The 20,879-nt window shown below is 36.8% G+C and overlaps 1 protein-coding gene across 4 annotated transcripts in view; it reads left to right on the forward strand.

Annotated features, from left to right (window-relative positions):
• The window catches only part of ADK (adenosine kinase), a 533,995-nt gene that overhangs the window by 220,485 nt on the left and 292,631 nt on the right, over positions 1 to 20,879 (forward strand). The gene's annotated exons all lie outside the window — the stretch shown is intronic.

Here is a 20,879-nt window from a genome sequence, read left to right on the forward strand (position 1 = left end):
GTTACCCTGGATGTGTACCAACAGTGAATTGTGTAGTAATATCAGTTCAGTGCAGTTTAGTCACTCAGTTGTGTCCGACTCATGGACTGCAGCATGCCAGGCTTCCCTGTCCATCACCAACTCCCAAAGCTTGCTCAAATTCATGTCCATCCAGTCAGTGATGCTATCTGACCATCTCATCCTGTGTCATGCCCTTCTCCCGCTTTCAGTCTTTTCCAGCATCAGGGTCTTTTCCAAAGAGGCAGTTCTTCAAGTCAGGTGGCCAGAGTATTGGAGCTTCATCTTCAGCATCAGTCCTTCCAGTGAATATTCAAGACTGATTTCCTATAGGATTGACTAGTTTGATTTCCTTGATGTCAAAGGGACTCTCAAGAGTCTTCTCCAACACCACAATTCAAAAGCATGAATTCTTTGGCACTCAGCTTTCTTTATAGTCCAACTCTCACATCCATACATGACTACTGGAAAAACCATAGCTTTGACTCGACGGATCTTTGTTGGCAAAGTAATGTCTCTGCTTTTTAATATGGTGTCTAGATCGGTCATAGCTTTTCTTCCAAGGAGCAGTTGTCTTTTGATTTCATGGCTGCAGTCACCATCTGCAGTGATTTTGTAGCCCAAAAATAAAGTCTGTCACTGTTTCCATTGTTTCCCCATCTATTTGCCGTGAAGTGATGGGACCGGATGCCATGATCTTAGTTTTCTCAGTGTTGAGTTTTAAGCCAACTTTTTCACTCTCCTTTTTCACTTTCATCAAGAGGCTGTTTAATTTCTCTTCATTTTCTGCCATAAGGGTGGTGTGTTCTGCATATCTGAGGTTATTGATCATTTCTCCCTGCAGTCTTGATTCCAGCTTGTGCATCATCCAATCTGACATTTCACGTGATACAGTCTGCATATGAGTTAAATAAGCAGGATGACAGTATATAGTCTTGATGTGCTCCTTTTACAATTTGGATCGAGTCCATTGTTAAATGTTCGGTTCTAACTGTTGCTGCTTGACCTGCATACAGATTTCTCAAGAGACAGGTAAGGTGGTCTGGTATTCCTATCTCTTGAAGAATTTTCTACAGTTTGTTGTGATCCACACATTCAAAGGCTTTGGTGTGGTCAGTGAAGCATAAGTAGATGTTTTTCTGGAACTTGCTTGCTTTTTCTGTGATCTCGTGGATGTTGGCAATTTGATCTCTGGTTTCTGTGCCTCTTCTAAACCAGCTTGAGCATCAGAAAGTTCTCAGTTCACATACTGTTGAAGCCTCGCTTGGAGAATTTTGCGCATTACTTTGCTAGCGTGTGAGATGACTGCAATGGTGTGGTAGTTTGGGCATTCTTTGTCATTGCCTTTCTTTGGGATTGGAATGAAAACTGACCTTTTCCAGTCCTTTGGCCACTGCTGAATTTTCCAAATTTCCTGGCATATTGAGTGCAGCACTTTCACAGCATCATCTTTTAAGATTTGAAAGTAGCTCAGCTGAAATTCCATCACCTCCACTAGCTTTGTTTGTCTAAGACCCACTTGACTTCTCATTCCAGGATGTCTGGCTGTAGGTGAGTGATCCCACCATTGTGGTTATCTGGGTCCTGAAGATCTTTTTGATTTAGTTCTTCTGTGTATTCTTGCTACCTCTTCTTAATATCGTCTGCTTCTGTTAGGTCCATATCTTTTCTCTTATTTATTGTGCCCTTCTTGGCATGAAATGTTCCCTTGGTATCTCTAATTTTCTTCAAGAGATCTCTAGTCTTTCCCATTCTGTTGTTTTCCTCTATTTCTTTGCATTGATCGCTGAGGAAGGCTTTCTTATCTCTCCTGGCTATTCTCTGGAACTCTGCATTCAAATGGGACTATCTTTCCTTTTCTCCTTTGCTTTTCGCTTCTCTTTTTTTCTTAGCTATTTGTAAGGCCTCCTCAGACAACCACTTTGCCTTTTTGCATTTTTTTTTCTTTGGGATGGTCTTCGTCACTGCCTCCTGTACAATGTCATGAAACTCCATCCATCCTTCTTCGGGAACTCTTATCAGATCTAATCCCTTGAATCTATTTCTCACTTGCACTGTATATTGTAAGGGATTTGATTTAGGTCATACCTGAATGGTCTAGTGGTTTTCTCTGCTTTTTTCAATTTAATTCTGAATTTGGCAGTAAGAGTTCATGATCTGAGCCATAGTCAGCTCCCAGTCTTGTTTTTAAAGACTGTATAGAGCTTCTCCATCTTCAACTGCAAAGTATATAATCAATCTGATTTCAATATTGACCATCTGGTGATGTCCATGTGTATAGTCGTCTCTTGTGTTGTTGGAAGAGGGTGTTTGCCATGACCAGTGTGGTGTCTTGGCCAAGCTCTGTTATCCTTTGCCCTGCTGCATTTCGTACTCCAAGGTTAAACTTTCCAGGCTCTTGACTTCCTACTTTTGGATTCCAGTCTGTTATGATGAAAAGGACATATGTTTTGGGTGTTAGATCTAGAAGGTCTTTTAGGTCTTCATAGAACCATTCAACTTCTGCTTCTTTGGCATTAGTGGTTGGGGCATAGACTTGGATTACTGTGATGTAAAATGATTTGCCTTGGAAATGAACAGAGATCATTCTGTTATTTTTGAAACTGCACCCAAGTACTGCATTTCAGACACTTTTGTTGATATGAGGGCTACTCCATTTCTTCTAGGGGATTCTTGCCCTCAGTAGTAGATATAATGGTCATCTGAATTAAATTTGGATGACTTTAAGCATCCTATATTAAAAACTATAGTGTAGTACTATGGTATTTATTATTGAAGAAATCTGTATATAAGTGGACCTATGCAGTTCCAGCTTGTGTTGTTCAAGGGTCAACTGCAATTGCTACATGAAAACACTACTCTTATTTTTCACCCTGCTTTCAAATCGAAATGTATCCTTTTATTTATTACTTGAGTTGCAAGTCAAAAAACCATGTCAAAATTTTGCCAAAAAATAATTAGTTTATGACACAGATTTTTTGATTTGCAGAATAGTGACTTCAAAACAAGAAAGCAAAATCATGATTATGATAATTTTATTATTGTTATATAATGTTAATTTTATTATAATATATTAATATAACATGAAGGGTATATGAAAAGTCTTTGCATTATTTCTGTAAGTTTTCTTTAAGTATAAAATTATTTCAAGGTAAAAAGTTAGAAAATAAAGTAATTTTATATTTAGTTTTTTAAAATAAAATTTTATCAAAATTATTTTTTACTGGACTTAATTGACTTACAGTGTTAGTTTCAGGTGTACAGCAAAGTGATTCAGTTATACATGTACATATATCTATTTTTTTCAAGTTATTTTCTCATTTAGGTTATTACGGAATATTTGAGCAGAGTTCCCTTTGCTATATAGTAGTTCCATCAGTTCAGTTCAGTCACTCAGTTGTGTCTGACTCTTTGTGACCCCATGGACTGCAGCACGCCAGACCTCCCTGTCCATCACTAACTCCTGGTGTTTACTCAAACCCATGTCCATTGAGTCAGTGATGCCATCCAACTGTCTCATCCTCTGTTATCCCCTTCTCCTCCCGCCTTCAATCTTTCCCAGCATTAGGGTCTTTTCAAATGAGTCAGCTCTTTGCATCAGGTGGCCAAAGTTTTGGAATTTCAGATTCAACATCAGTCCTTCCAATGAATATTCAGGACTGATCCTTATTGGTTATCTATTTGAAATGTAGTAGTGTGTGTATGTTAATCCCAAATTCCCAATCTATCCCTATCCCCATCTTTCCCCCACCATAAGCATAAGTTTGTTCTCTTAAGTCTGTGATTCTGTTTCTGTTTTGCAAATAAGTTTGTATTATTTTTTAAGATTCTTCATATTAACAGTATCTTACGATATTTGTCTTCTGATGTCTGACTTACTTCACTTAGTATGGTAATCTCCAGGTTCATCCATTTTGCTGCAAATGGCATAATTTCATTCTTTTTAATGACTGAATTTATTATATTGTATGTAAGTATCATATCTTCTTTATCCTTTCATCTGTTGATAGACTTTTAGGTTGCTCTCATGTCTTGGATATTGTAAATAGCAGTGCAACGAGCTTTGGGAACTGTGTATCATTTTGAACCATGGTTTATTTGAGATGTATGCCCAGGATTAGGATTGCTAGATCACATGGTAGCTCTATTTTAATTTTTTTAAAGAACCTCTGGACTGTTCTCCGTAGTCATTGGAGCAGTTTACATTCCCACCAACAGTAGTTGGAGAGTATATTTCTCATTTGGAATAATTTTAGATTTACAGAAAAATTTTAGAGTAATACAGGAGAGTTCCTATGTAATCCTCACCTAATTTCTTCTCCGTGTTTATTAAATAAAAATGTCATTTTCAGTGTATGTTTAGGAGCTAAATACATTTCGATTCTTTATTCTAACTATTTAAATCTAATCTTTAACATTAATTAGCAATTTTAGTACTTTTTACTTTTGCTTTTATTATGCAGATAATTCATTGACAATTATTATTCATGGTAATATAGTTTAGATATAATCTTGATTAATTAAAAATTTGTTGTATTTTACACCATAAGATTTTAAGTTCTGTGGTTATATATATATTAAAATATTATATGTCTTGATAAATTAAAAATTCCATTTGAGTGATATTTACAAATTTTTCATCCTATACTGCAAATATAAATTTTAATAGGTGCCACTTCATCAGTTTGCCTACCCATTAGTATGAAAGTTTTAATCTGATTCTATAGAAAGTAAATCAAATAGAATTATATGTTCTTCTCTGGAAATCATGTCACTGTATAATTATCTTATTAGTGTACACTGATTTATATAAAATTTTTCTATTAAAAAGTCATATATAAACTAAATTTCTTGAAGCATGTGTATTTCCTAGTTATCCAAAATCTGGTCATATTTTATACATATTTATTGAGTCTGTCTATATGCAGGCATTTTCTTGTCATTTTAAAGGACTCAGACATGTCTGTATCCACAATACTTGGAGTTTCTACTCCCAACTGTCATTCGCCTTGTGTTTGTTTGAAGTGAAAGTGATAGTCGCTCAATTATGTCTGACTCTTTGCAACCCCATGGACTTTACAGTCCGAGGAATTCTCCAGGCCAGAATACTAGAGTTGGTAATATTTTCCGACTTTCCCTTCTCCAGGGGATCCTCCCAATCCTGGGATCAAGCCCAGGTCTCCTGCATTGCAGAGCAGATTCTTTGCCAGCTGAGCCACAAGGGAAGCCCTCGTGTTTGTTTCGATCTCTCTTAATCTCCTTTAACATATTACCCTGTTCTCAGCAAGTTACTTAATATCCTTCTCAATACATATAACAGAAATCATCAGGTTTCAACTTTTTCACATTCTCTCCTCATTGTCTTCAAATCTGTTTATATAATTTTTATTTTTTACGTTCTATTCCATTTTCTTTCTCATTCTTTGAAACTGCAAATTGTTACCTTTCCACCTTCCCTTCACTACCCCTAGTCTATGTAGAAGAGTTTATATTCATTATCACCTCTGCTTTCCCTTCCCTTTTAAGATTTCAACCTTTATCTCTCTTTGGAAACATTATTTATCTATTTTTTTACAGAAGTCACTGATAATATAACTGCCGAAACCAGAGACCATTTAAAAATATAAATTCTAATTGACCCACTCAAGGATATTTCATTAGTTGATTACTTCCTCAGTTTTAAAACTTTCTTACATTGGCTTTGAAGATAAATAGCACTCTTTCTTTGTTCTTGTTAACTTTGAACTATCTGTACCCTTTCCTGGCTTATCTTTCTCTGTCAGTTTCTTACTGTTGTTTCTAATCTGTAAGTCTTAAAGTACATTAAATTCAAAAAGTGGTAGGTGAAATACATCATAAACAAAGATGAAATGAAAATATTTGCAACATTTATAAGGCAAAGAATTAATGTTCCTAAAGTTTTAACCAATTCTTACAATTTTGGCAGCATTAAGAAAAGAAAAGCCCAGCTGAAAAAGCAAACAAAGGATATGATGAGTAATTCAATTCATATTAGAAGAAATATGAATTGCTATTAAGTAAACCTCAACCCAGTTAACAATAAAAATGCAAGTTAAAATAGAAGTCACCAGATTTGCATATCACTTAGTTGTAAATAATTTGATTAGAATTCAGTGTTGGGAGATTGAAAAGCAACGGATACTTTTATACTATTTTGTATGGGAGTGAAAACTAGGTATACCTTATTGTGGAGCAATTTGGCAGTATTTTTAAAAATTTTATGTGCACATAATCTTTGATGCAACAATTCCTAGTTTTGGTATCCTATAGTAGTAGTTAGATATTTAAATAAGGAATGTGTAAATGTATTAAGGCAGTTTTTATAATAAAGTAGACTGAAAACAATGTAAACATTCAGCAATAGAGAAAAATTAGTCATTATGATATACTCTTATCTGTGTATGGAATCCTAATTTTCCAATGGTAAAAAATTATAATACCACTAGCATTTATAGAGTGTCAGTTTTATATTAAAGCTGTATATTTAAGAATCCATTGATAAGGGATTTTACATTAAGATCTGTGATCCATTCTGAAGTATTTTTGTTTACAGGTGAAGAATGGATGGAAATTTTGTATGTAACTATCTAATAATTCTAGCTCTGTTTGCTTAAAAACTATTCCTTCTCCAGTGAATTATGTTTGTACCTTTGTCCGATCTGGTTGTCACAGATTTTAGAGTCCAGAGAGAAATTTATCAATTTACAGTTAATTGATTTCTCACAAGAATGTCAAGAAAATCAAACAGAGAAAGAATGTTGGTCTTTTCAACAAATGATGCTGGGGAAGGTACATACAGTAAAATGAACATGTACCCTGTCTCACACCATATATAAAAATTGTGGTAAGGATGTTGAGCTGGTAGGAATACAAAATGCTGGTTTGGCATATAGTTTTTCAGTTCCTCAAAAGACTAAAGATAGAGTTATCATATGACTCAACATTTCTAGGTATATACCCAAGAAAGATGAAAATATATCATTACATAAAGAGTTGTACATGTATATTCATAGCAGCAGTATTCATAATAGCAAAGAAGTGGCCAAAAACCACACGTCCATCAGTTGAGGAATAAATAAACAAGATGTGGAGTATCTGTACTATAGAATATTGTCAATAAAAAGAAATACTTACTCATTCTACAATGTGGCTGAATCTTGAAAACATTGTGCTAAGTGTAAAAAGCCGCTCACAAAAGTCCACATACTTTACGATTCCATTTCTGTGAGATGTCCTAAATATGCATATTTATAGTGATGGAAAATACACTGGTTGTTTCCTAGGATTTGTGGGAATGAAAGTTTAGTGATGGGTAATAGGACTAAGTGATGTGGGATTCTTTTTAGGGTGTTGAAAATGTTCTGAAATTGATGTGGTGATCCTTGCACAGCTCTGAATATACTGTGCTATATAAAATGCTATTGAATTGTTCACTTTAAATATAAATTGTACATGTGTTGACTGTATATCAACAAAGATATTGTGTGAAAAGATACATGTATCCGTCAGTCTTTTTAATTCTTTGTATAGAAATTCTTCCCATATGTGACTCTTACTATGGTGCATTGTTCATTTGCAAAGTTTTTATTCATTAAATTATCCAGATTTTTCACATGTTGTAAAATGTCTCTCATTTGTCAGTATCACTCCCAGTTTCAAGAAAACAGTCTTTTATGTTTTGGGACTCTCACAATGGTGAATATGTGATTTATACAGTTATAATTTTCAGTTGAAAGCTCAAATTTCATTATTAAGAATAAATCCTGACAGTTATTTTTTTTTATGTGACAGGCTTTCTTTTTTTCATTTTTAAGACTGTTATCTGCCAAATACTCAAGTTTTAGTAACTGTCATTTGTCTATCCATCATTATTTAAATTAAAAATAGTTTTCCCTAAAGAAAGCAATTTAGTTCGTGTAGAAACTCAACATCACAAGAGTTTTTCTTGAGGAAACCATTTTATTCATTCATACTTTTCCAGTTTCTTAAACAGTGCATTTGAAAGATGTGTATTTAAAGGTCAGTGCTTAATAAAAATGATTTTTGCTGCTTCAAAAAATTCTTAAATTGGTATCATTTAAAAAAAAATTCCTTCCAGTTTTATTGAAATATAATTGACTTACAGCGCTGAATAAGTTTAATGTGTGCAGCATAGTGATTTGATTCACAAACATCATGAAATGATTACTGTAAAATGTTCAGTGAACATCATCTCATCTAGATACAAAAAGAAAAAAAATCATGTTTTCTTGCAATGAGAACTCTTAGGATTTATTCTCTTAACTTTTATATATAAAAAACAGCAGTGTTAATTATGTTGTACATTAAATCCTTAGTACTCTTATTTATGTTGTAACTGCAAGTTTGTACCTGTGACTGCCCTCATCCAATTCCTTCCACCACTCCCCCACCTGTAATAATCACAGATCTAATCTTTTTTTCTATGAGTTAGTTTGTTTTTGAACCACTAACATAACACTATGTTAATTTCTGGTGCTCACTTAGTGATTCGATGTTTCTGTGCATTACAAAAGGATCACTATGATAAGACTAGTTAACATCTGTCACCTTACAGAGGTATTACATTATTGAATATATCACCCATGCTGTTCATTTAATAAATTGGTATCTTTTTAATATGAGCGCAAGGTTGTGAAGAATTCAGTGACTACTGTTCTGTGGCTCCACTTCCTTTATTTATCTTAGATACCAGCAGTTTACCCATCATTTACAGTTTGCACTTTAAAGCAAATGTCAGCATAGTGAAAAATGCAAATAATATCTTCATATAGTCTGAAACTTGAATTGACTTTGTGAATACCCTGTCATGTTTTCAGGGTCTTCCAGGGGTCTGCAGACTCTTTCAAGAATAGCTAATTTTCAATGCTTTTTCAGTATTTGTGACATTTTGTGGTACTACAAACTGGTTTTTCCAATATTCCAGTAGATAGTCTACATGAATGTTGTCCTAATTCCATGTGTTGAAATTCACCTTTTTCTAGCTTTCTCACGTAGTACTTCATCCTGTGTTCTTATATAGTTTTTCTCTATTAGTAATGTAATCCCCACTCAGTCATCCAGTTAGAGACTTTATAGTCAGTTTCAACATACACTCTCCTTCCTTTGCCGTAACTAAACAGTCCTTTGGGGCTTCCCAGGTGGCGCTAGTGGTAAAGAACCCGCATGCTAATGCAGGAGACGTAAGAGATCCGCGTTTGATCCCTGACGGGAAGTTCCCTGGAGAGGTGGGCAAGGCAGCCCACCCTAGTACTCTTGCTTGGAGAGTCCCGAGGACAGGGAATCTGGAGTCCTGCAAGTGCACAGGGTCGCAAAGAATCAGACATGACTTCAGTGACTTAACACTCGTGAACTCAAAATCAGTCCCTCGTCTTATCTGTTTGCCTCCAAAAGAAACTCTTTTTATATCTGTGTCCTGCTTTCCTTAGAATTCTTGAGAGTGAGATCCTTGTCTCTCTTCTGCAGTACTGCATGGCCAGCTAATTGGTCTTCCTGTATCCTGTTCATCCTCTTCTTTTTGTCAATAACTGTGAAATGTCTTGGATTTTATACCTCTTGCAGGCTAGCAAATTGGTCTGCCACAGCTTCTTAGATGTTGACAGAAGGCAAGAAGCTCCAGGGTCAGAGACAAAGGAATTTTTTTCTTTTTTTCTTTTTTACTTACAACAATGCAGGCAGCATTCAGTTTCTATTCCCATTAGTTCAGTTTGATTTCTCAGTCACTCAGAGGAAATGTGGAGGGCAAGCTGTGTTCACAGAGTTTGCATCACAATGGAAGAATCCTGAATTTAAAAAATCACAATCTTTAAAGATGCTCCCTGAAACTTGCCCAACTTTTACCCTGACATAAAGCCATATCTTTATGTTTGTTATATTAACATCCTTAAAAAGAGAGAACAAAATCTGATAACGACCTACAGAAACATGATAGACCCATGGTGAATTGTCTCTCAATATTTTTTGGTTAGTTTTCTGGGTACTGTTGCCAAAATTATCTTACTAAAATACATTTTGGTCACGTAACTCAGTGATTGCAGCCTGCTTTTCTGTGTTATGGATTGCTGGTCCTTTATAAAATATGCTATTATAGAACCCGTGTTTTACTAATCTCCCGAGTAAGCCATGGACATAGTTTCCCTCTGTGTTTTTGCCCATGTTTCTCTTGTGTATAACTTACTTTATTTCTCTTGTTCTCAAACTGTTAAGATCTTCAGCCTTCAGGAACCAGCTTATTTGTCTTTTTCTGTTTGACTTTCTCATTACTCCCCAAACTTCTTGATGCTCTCAGAATATTTTGTGTCTATATCTTTTATAACGCTCATTGTTTCTGTTTCCTTGCTGCCTCCTCCACTGGACTATGAACTCTTCAAGGTCTTAATTTGAGATTGTGTTCCCTCACAGAGTACTTTAGATATAACAAGAGCTTGATAGAAGTTTGTTGAATTGATAAGTGTATAATTCCATGGTGGGTGCCCAAATAACATTTTTATTTTGATGATGATATAATTCAGCTACTAATAAGAGTCTCCTTGCAATCTCTGCATGTAAATCTTCCCTTCCAAATTCTATCCATTTTAATTATCTTGTGCTACTCTGTAATTATCTGATGTTACTGTGCAAAAAATACTGTTTATTGTTCATTGCTATTGAATATTTCATTATAAATGTAGATACAGGTGGGATAAAATATAGGTCTATCAGAGATATGGACATGCCTGAAAAATTGTCCTTTGATTCACAAATCTGCACTTGGGACTATGATATAGTTGTTACCACTTATTTAACACTTATCAGATAGACAGGCTCGAAGCTAAATTCTTTTATTAGAGTCGGTCAAAAGGGGCTAGAACTGCATAAGTACCTCAGCAGTATGTTGAGAATGGCAAGAGTACCTTCTTCAAAGACATATGGCATCCTCACTAGGAACAGGAAATTTTTTTTTATTTTGTAAAAATACACATACAGCTTTATTGCTTAATTTTTTTTCCTTTTTTATTTTTTTTTTATTTTATTTTATTTTTTTTAATGTTTAGTTTTTTTTTCCCATTTATTTTTATTAGTTGGAGGCTAATTACTTTACAACATTGCAGTGGTTTTTGTCATACATTGAAATGAATTAGCCATGGATTTACATGTATTCCCCATCCCTGTCCCCCCTCCCACCTCCCTCTCCACCCGCTCCCTCTGGGTCTTCCCAGTGCACCAGCCCCGAGCACTTGTCTCGTGCACTCAACCTGGGCTGGTGATCTGTTTCACCCTAGATAATATACATGTTTCAATGCTGTTCTCTTGAAACATCCCACCCTCGCCTTCTCCCACAGAGTCCAAAAGTCTGTTCTATACATCTGTGTCTCTTTTTCTGTTTTGCATATAGGGTTATCGTTACCATCTTTCTAAATTCCATATATATGTGTTAGTATACTGTAATGGTCTTTATCTTTCTGGCTTACTTCGCTCTTTATAATGGGCTCCAGTTTCATCCATCTCATTAGAACTGATTCAAATGAATTCTTTTTAATGGCTGAGTAATATTCCATGGTGTATATGTACCACAGCTTCCTCATCCATTTGTCTGCTGATGGGCGTCTAGGTTGCTTCCATGTCCTGGCTATTATAAACAGTGCTGCGATGAACATTGGGGTGCACGTGTCTCTTTCAGATCTGGTTTCCTCAGTGTGTATGCCCAGAAGTGGGATTGCTGGGTCATATGGCAGTTCTATTTCCAGCTTTTTAAGAAATCTCCACACTGTTTTCCATAGTGGCTGTACTAATTTGCATTCCCACCAACAGTATAAGAGGGTTCCCTTTTCTCCACACCCTCTCCATCATTTATTGCTTGTAGACTTTTGGATAGCAGCCATCCTGACTGGCGTGTAATGGTACCTCATTGTGGTTTTGATTTGCATTTCTCTGATAATGAGTGATGTGGAGCATCTTTTCATGTGTTTGTTAGCCATCTGTATGTCTTCCTTGGAGAAATGTCTGTTTAGTTCTTTGGCCCATTTTTTGATTGGGTCATTTATTTTTCTGGAGTTGAGCTGGAGGAGTTACTTGTATATTTTTGAGATTAATCCTTTGTCTGTTGCTTTGTTTGCTATTATTTTCTCCCAATCTGAGGGTTGTCTTTTCACCTTGCTTATAGTTTCCTTTGTTGTGCAAAAGATTTAAGTTTCATTAGGTCCCATTTGTTTATTTTTGCTTTTGTTTCTAAAATTCTGGGATGTGGGTCATAGAGGATCCTGCTGTGATATATGTTGGAGAGTGTTTTGCCTATGTTCTCCTCTAGGAGTTTTATAGTTTCTGGTCTTACATTTAGATCTTTAATCCATTTTGAGTTTATTTTTATGTATGGTGTTAGAAAGTGAGGAACAGGAAATTTTAATAACATCAACAGTGGCCTCCTTAATGCAGATTTGAAAGCCAGTGAAGAGTTCTTTTGTTTTTTTTCAGAGTGCTGCTGATTCCTATTCTGTACAGACTGCTAGTGTTCTTTACTTAAAGGAATATGTGTATTATTACTTATATCATGTCTGACTCTTTGTGGCTGCATGGATTGTAGCCTGCCAGGCTCCTCTGTCCATGGAATTTTACAGGCAGAAATACTGGAGTGGGATGCCATTTTCTATTCCAAAGGATCTTCCTGACCCAGCAGAGATTGACGCCACATCTCTTGTGTGTCTTGCATTGGCTGGCGGATTTTTTATTACTAGTGCCACTTGGGAAGCCCAAGGTATCAAACTGAGAAACAGAAATTGAACCTACTGGTAGACCGCTGGTAGTGTTGTTCTCATTTAGTTTGCTAAGTTGTGTCCAACTCCTTCATGACCGCATGCACTGCAGCCCTCTAGGCTCCTCTGTCCATGAGATTTCCCAGGCAAGAATACTGGAGTGGGTTGCCATTTCCTTCTCCAGGGGATCTTCCTGACCCAGGGACTGAACCTGCATCTCCTGTGTCTCCTGCACTGGCAGCAGGATTCTTTACCACTGAGCCAGCAGGGAAGTCCTTATGTATGTGAGTATTACTCTGTGAAGCACCATGCTATGACAACCTTGCATGTTGCTTTCTTACTGACTTTTGAGAGTGCTTTGTACATGAAGGACACTGACCTGTCTCCACCCTTTTGGCAGGCACATGCTTTTTTGCTTCTTTGTAATGATTTTAACTTTAAATCAAGTCACAGCTATCAGATTTTTCGCTTATAGTATTTGGTGCTCTTGCCGTAAGGAAATCTGCCTTTGTCTTAAAGTTATTTTGGAAGTCGCTGGATTTTCTAACTTTCTAGTTTTATATTTTTTTACTTTTTTTTGGTTAAAGTATAAGGGGAAAGAACCACCCCTATCCCCAAAGGCTGTATTCTTATCCTAGTTCAGTGTATTGAATAATCCCCTTTTCCCCAACTCAGTGAAATATCGTCTGTAGCCTATACTGTGTTGCCATCGGTACATGAATGAATTGGAACTCTTTTTTATCCCCCCATTGATTTCTTTCTGTGTTTGTACCAGTTACAGTTGTCAAATAATACATTTTAAAGGCAGTCTAGGTTTGTCGTAACTTTTCTTCCAAGGAGCAAGCATCTTCTAATTTCATGGCTGCTATTAGGATGGTGTCATCTGTGTATCTGAGGTTATTGGTATTTCTCCCAGCAATCATGATTTCAGCATGCGCTTCATTCAGCCTAGCGTTTCACATGATGTACTCTGCATATAAGTTAATTAAGCAGGGTAACAATGTACAGCCTTGATGTACTCCTTTCCTAATTTGGAACCAGTCCATTGTTCCATTTCTGGTTCTAACTGTTGCTTCTTGACCTGCATACGGGTTTCTCAGGAGGCAGGTCAGGTGGTCTGATATTCCTGTCTCTTGAGGAATTTTCCACGGTTTGTTGTAATCCAGATATGCTAAAGTCAAAGGCTTTAGCATAGTCAGTAAAGCAGAAATAAAGGTTTTTCTGGAATTCCCTTGCATTTTCTATGATCCAGTGGATGTTGGCAATTTTGTCTCTGGTTCCTCTGCATTTTCTTAATCCAGCTTGTATTTCTGAAAGTTTTCGAGTCATGTATTGTTGAAGCCTAGCTTGAAGGATTTTGAGCATTACCTTGCTAGCATTTGAAATGTGTACCATTGTACAGTAGTTTGAGCATTCTTTGGCATTTTCCTTCTTTGGGATTGGAATGAAAATTGAACTTTTCCAGTCATGTGGCCTATGCTAAGATTTCCAAATTTGCTGGCATATTGAGTGCAGCACTTCAACAGCATAATCTCTTAGGATTTGAAGTGGCTCAGCTGGAATTTCATCACCTCCACTGGCTTTATTTGTAGTAATGCTTCCTAAGGCCCACTTTACTTCATACTCCAGGATATCTTACTCTAGGTGAGTGACTGCACCATCATGTTTATCTGGGTTATTAAGACCTTTTTTGTACAGTTCTCCTGTGTATTCTTGCCACCTCTTGTTAATATCTTCTGCTTCTGTTACATCCATACCATTTCTGTCCTTTATTGTGTTTATCTTTGCATGAAGTTTTTCCTTGGTATCTCTTATTTTCTTCTTGAAAATTGAGTATCTACTGTGTGTCAGTTTCTAAGGATGCACTGATGAAAGGACAAAAAAAATTCTACCTCCATGTACTTTGCAAGGAATTGTAACTCCTTGCAACTCCATGTTCTTCACATGAAGCGAAGAGCAGACTCATTGGAAAAGCGCCAGATTCTGGGAAAGATTAGGGGCAAGAGGAGAAGGGGGTGACAGAGGATGAGATGGTTGGATCACTTCACTGACTGACTAACTCAAACTCATGTCCATTGTGAGAGAGTGAAGGACAGGGAAGCCTGGTGTGCTGCAGTTTATGGAGTTGCAAGCAGTTGTACTTAGCAACTGAGCAGCAACAACAACCTCCATGTAACTTATTTTAGTGGGACGAAGAAATACAAATAATGTAATGTGTTAGGTGTTGACCTTAAAAATTTTTCTTTAGGAAAATGATTCAGGATCAACAAACCATCATAACTGGGGATCTGCAACCATGACAGGCCTTATGCAGGTCCCTACAAAGGAGGGAGGAGGGGACTCTTTTATTTATTTACATTTTTGCCTGTTCTCAGTCTTCATTGGTGTGCAGGTTTTTTTCTAGTTGCTCTGCACAGGCTTCTTACTGAGGTGGCTCCTCTTGTTGTTGCAGAGCTCAGACTCTAGGGCGTAGCAGTCTTCAGTAGTTTCTGCTTGCAGCTTGTAGAACACTGCCTCAGTTGTTGTGGTACATAGGCTTAGTTGCTCTGAGACCTGTGGGATCCTCCCATATCAAGGATCAAACACGTGTCTTCTTCATTGGCGGGCAGATTCTTTACCACTCAGCCACTAGGGACGCTCTGGGAGGACTCTTAAGGAAGTGAAAATAAATTGGGAGGGTTTAACAAAAAGAGTCCATTGAGGGAACTGAGAGGTCAGAATAAGTAACTTTTCATTGACTGAGTGATGACAGTTTCTCGTTGGCTGAGCTCTTGCCAGTGAAGAAAAGGACTGATTCCTCCTACTGGTTGGCACACTCTTATTTTAACTGAGATTTCTGTTTATTAAATTTTATGAAAGCAAAATAATTAAAAGTAAAAGAGAATTGGGAGAGTATTGGGAATGTTGGAACAAAAGGAATATTTTATAATATTAAATAGAGTGTGGGTGAAATAGTTTTGTTTAGATTTGTGTAAAGAATTTTTAGATGAGGGAATCACTGGGAAATCTGGCTCACTGGGAAACTCCAGTCTAGTAGAATGTCAGTAGTTGCTAAGGGAGAGCATGTTTGGCATGTTTCAGAATCCTGCAAGCAGTTCATTGTGGTTGCAGCAGGACATGAAGAGTAACAGAAGATGAGGTTAGAGAGGCAATAGGAGGTAAAGAAGATTGGCTTGAACCTGTATGGCCTCACAGACTAATGTAAGAAGTTTTGCTTCTTACTGAGTGATCCGAAGAGCATTACAGGGTTTTAAGCAAAGGAATGACATTTATTGATGTATGTTGGTTGGGTGCATGAGACAGGTGCTCGGGCCTGGTGCACTGGGAAGACCCAGAGGGATCGAGTGGAGAGGGAGGTGGGAGGGGGGACTGGGATGGGGAATACATGTAAATCCATGGCTAATTCATTTCAATGTATGACAAAAACTACTGTAATGATGTAAAGTAATTAGCCTCCAACTAATAAAAAATAAATGGAAAAAATAAATAAATAAATAAATAAATAAAAGGAGGCAAAGACATCAGGAAAGTTTTGCAACAGTTCAGGCAAAAGATTATGGTAACTTGGATCAGTGGTAGCAGTGAAATCAACAAAAAGTTCTTGAAAAAAAAGTAGTAGTTAAAATTTGGAAATAAAATGAGGATAGACGCAATTAGCTTTTCCAAAATGCTGGATGCAGGATATGAATTATACCATCCTAATGAAAGAGATGGGAATACCAAACCACCTGACCCACCTCTTGAGAAACCTATATGCAGGTCAGGAAGCAACAGTTAGAACTGGACATGGACCAACAGACTGGTTCCAAATAGGAAAAGGAGTACGTCAAGCCTGTATATTGTCACCCTGCTTATTTAATTTAATGCAGAGTACTCATGAGAAATGCTGGGTTGGAAGAAGCACAAGCTGGAATCAAGATTGCTGGGAGAAATATCAGTAACCTCAGATATGCAGATGACACCACCCTCATGGCAGCAAGTGAAGAGGAACTAAAGAGCCTTTTGATGAAAGTGAAAGAGGAGAGAGAAAAAGTTGGCTTAAAGCTCAACATTCAGAAAACTAAGATCATGGCATCTGGTCCCATCACTTCATGGGAAATAGGTGGGGAAACAGTGGAAGCAGTGTCAGACTTTATTTTTTGGGGCTCTAAAATCACTGCAGATGATGATTGCAGCCATGAAATTAAAAGAGGCTTACTCCTTGGAAGGAAAGTTATGACCAACCTAGATAACATATTAAAAAGCAGAGACATTACTTTGCCAACAAAGGTCCATCTAGTCAAGGCTATGGCTTTTCCAGTGGTCATGTACGGATGTGAGAGTTGGACTGTGAAGAAAGCTGAGCGCCGAAGAATTGATGTTTTTGAACTGTGGTGTTGGAGAAGACTCTTGAGAGTCCCTTGGACTGCAAGGAGATTCAACCAGTCCATCCTAAAAGAGATCAGTCCTGGGTGTTCATTGGAAGGACTGATGTTGAAGCTGAAACTCCAGTACTTTGGCCACCTCATGTGAAGAGTTAGCTCATTGGAAAAGACCCTGATGCTGGGAGGGATTCGGGGCAGGAGGAGAAGGGGACGACAGAGGATGAGATGGCTGGATGGCATCACCGACTCGATGGGCATGAGTTTGAGTAAACTCCGGGAGTTGGTGATGGACAGGGAGGCCTGGCGTGCTGCGATTCATGGGGTTGCAGAGTCGGATACGACTGAGCGACTGAACTGAACCGATATCTTTTTAGGCTTCCCAGGTGGCTCAGTGGTACAGAATCCTCCTGCCAATGCAGGAGATGCAGGAAATGGTAGCTGACTCCAGTATTCTTGTCTGGAAAATCCCATGGAGAGAGGAGCCTGGCTGGCTACAATCCATGGGGTCTCAAGGAGTCGGACACGACTTAACTGACTGAGCATGCACACACAACTGATATCTTTATTGCCTGTCTGTTTATCTATGGTATAAGAATCCTTTATATGTAATAGTGACATTGATTCTCATTTAAATTCAATAATTTGGCCTTGTTGTTTAAAACACTTCAGTGGCATTCTATTGCACTCTATATAAAATTTATTCTCTTTACCATAGCCAATAAGGTGTGCATTATCTGGAACCTACATATGTGTCAAAACTTAGCTACTATAAACAATTTTTTCTTCAGTTTCTTGAATATATGCCAACTTCTTCTGTGCCTTAGAAGTTTGCACTTGCTTCTCTTTCTGTTTGGAAGAGTCCCCAACCACCTACCTCACTTTTTGCCTATTTAGCTTATTTATGTATTATATGTCTCAATTTGTTGTTCCTTAGGCAGGCCTATTTAAGGTAAATTATTTCCTTGTTTCTCTCTCCCATGCCTTTCTCTTTCTCAGCCATTTGTTTTTTTCCATTTTGGTGTTTCTTGCAGTTATTTTATTTCTCTGTTTAATGTTTTTGTTTTATTTGCTTTGCATTTGTTTGTTTTCTTTTCTTTGGGATCTCTCTGAGGTAAGAACTGATTCTAACTCTTTCAACTTTGTGTTTCAGTGCTAGTGTGGTGTCTGGCCTATAGACTGATTCAGTAAATAGCTGCAGGTTGGATTAACTGACTAGATTAATGCACAGATGAACAACCAAAATATTTACTTTATATGCCAGAGTAGCAGCCCTGGGCATTACACCTAAGTTATATTTTTATTGTCTTGTTATTTTGCTACTCTCCTTGTTTAATCAGCCATTGCATATTGCTAATTGTAAGATGATCATATATGATTCTTTATCACGAGAAGACAGTTTCTTCCTTGAAATTCATTTGGTTATTACAATTAGGCAAATCCTCATGTTTCAGAAGATAGCTGTAGTCATATAGTTATACTGCCTGTTCCAGTGATGTGTGAAAGGAAATGTGAAATAATAGCTTTAAAGATGTTTCCTACCCCCACCCCTTTTTTCCCTTGAAGCTATTATCTTACAGGAAGAAAGGGAAAAAGGAGAAATCTATGGTGTGAGTTCAGGTTTACTACTGTAAGTATATAAGAAAGGCCCCCTGTTACCATGACAACAAATGCATGAATTTCAAATGGAAAATTTTCAACGTGGGGAACTGATAAAATTGTAGCATCCCTATTCTCTTGGTATAGAATTGCTCTTTGGCAAGTTGTAAAAGAAATTCTGAAATCCCCTACTAAAATTAATATTAAAATATTCCTATAATATTGTTTTAAAGTAATTTATTATGAGTTAAAACTATACCAAAACAATATACTTTCATAGATCTGTCATACAGAAAGTTAAGCATTTGATTTGACATTAAAAATTACTTTTCTAACCTGTACTATATCTTTGCTTAAATGGTAAATAGTTTAATATATTGCAAGTTTTTGACAATAGAAAATGACCTGCCACTTTATAGATTCCTTTGCCTTAAATGCTTTCTAACTCCAGTGGAGGAAAGCTGTTAAGCTTTAAGTGCTCTGTCATATTGGCAGGCTTTTATAGTCGAAGAGAACAGCAGTGAGCAATGATGATGGAAAACGATGGCAGGTAGACTTAAAACACCATAAAGCACAGACGATTGTGTGTAATGCCTTGAATTGAATCCTTTTTGAATGAAATGATCAGCCATATGTGCCACCCTTATGGACCCTGTAAGAAGAGGAGAAGAAATGTGCCCTAATGCTAACTGTGCATGAAATTGCAGTGTTACGAGATATTGACCAGATGTTTCAATCTCAACAAATAGCTTGTTATGTGACTGAGTGAAAATATCTTTGCTGCTTTGATCACATACACCTTGAAAGAAGGGGTAATTTAATAGAGGCTGTCATAGTTCATCATTGTCAATAAACTTTGACTTGACCTTTGCCTTATGCTTTTGATATTGCTTCTGATAAGCGTTGATGGGCAGATGTTTACTGCCTTGAGGGAGTTTTCTTTTTATAACGTGTATGCTAGAAGTTGTAAAGAAGGATTTTTCTCAGTTCTTCTCTTGCTCTTTGGTTATTGTTTGGATTGTTTCTCTGTGGATTTTGTAGAATTTCTGCACGAATACATCTGAGTGACATTTTTACCTTTAAAGACCCACAGTGGTTTTTCTCCAAAAGTTTCTTATTCTCCTCACCTCTCTGTCCCAGTTTTAATTGGCCACAATTAGCTTCTGTGGTGAATTTTTTCTTGTTTCATATACTGTATATATATATATGTATTTTTTTTGGTAGTTTGAAGTGATGGATATCTTAGAAAAGCATCATGATTTGCTGACTTTTACAGTTGAGAACAGTGATAGCTAGAGAGATTAAGTTACTTATTCAAGGTTACTCTTTTCAAAGCTGGCTGCATGTCTGAGAACTGATGACACTCTTCCCAGTAAAATTTTCTTTAGTTCACTTTCTTTCCTATATCTAGAGTAGTGACTGAGGGTATACCTTCTAAAATAATCCAGACTTGAACGTTCCACTGACCTATTTTCCTCATCTGTGAAATTGGAATAGTAAGTATCTATATTGTGCTTGTTGGTTCAGATTGCCTGAGATTACATAAGTAGGTAAAGCATTAGCATATTGTCTAACCTAAAGTAAGGGCCCACTAATTTAACTCTCAGTTATATTTTTGTTTCTAAAAGGAAGCCTTGCGTGCTGCAGTCCATGGGGTTGCAAAGAGTTGGACATGACTGAGCAACTGAACAACGACATCGTTTGTTAATTACAGTGCTTTTTAGCGGAAGTTTGTTTTTTTTTTTTTTTTTTTTTTGCAGTTTTTTCTTAAATTGTCAGAGGAAAATATTTAGACTATATGGGGAAAATTAAAATTATTTTAGACATCATTTTTAAATTATGGTAGAAAATATAAATAAATAAAATGTCCTTTAAACTACAGCAGCTGTTGCTACTATCTCCATTACTTTGAAGTTTCTTGGCGATTGTAGGAGATGAAAAATTTTCCTTGACTCTCATAGGGTCCCTGGCTAGGTTTGAAAATCAAACTGACAAAACATACAAATTTATTTAATATAAATTGTATGTGACAGGAGAGCCTTCTTAAGGCAGTGAAGATCCAAACAGTTTGACCTGTTTAGCTAGCTTTAATGAAGAAAGGGAAATCTTACAGAAATACAGTAGGTTAGAGAGCATGAGCAAGTGTTAACTGGGG

The sequence above is a fragment of the Odocoileus virginianus genome, chromosome 7, assembly GCF_023699985.2.
Source record: "Odocoileus virginianus isolate 20LAN1187 ecotype Illinois chromosome 7, Ovbor_1.2, whole genome shotgun sequence".
NCBI classification, from domain to species: domain Eukaryota; kingdom Metazoa; phylum Chordata; class Mammalia; order Artiodactyla; family Cervidae; genus Odocoileus; species Odocoileus virginianus.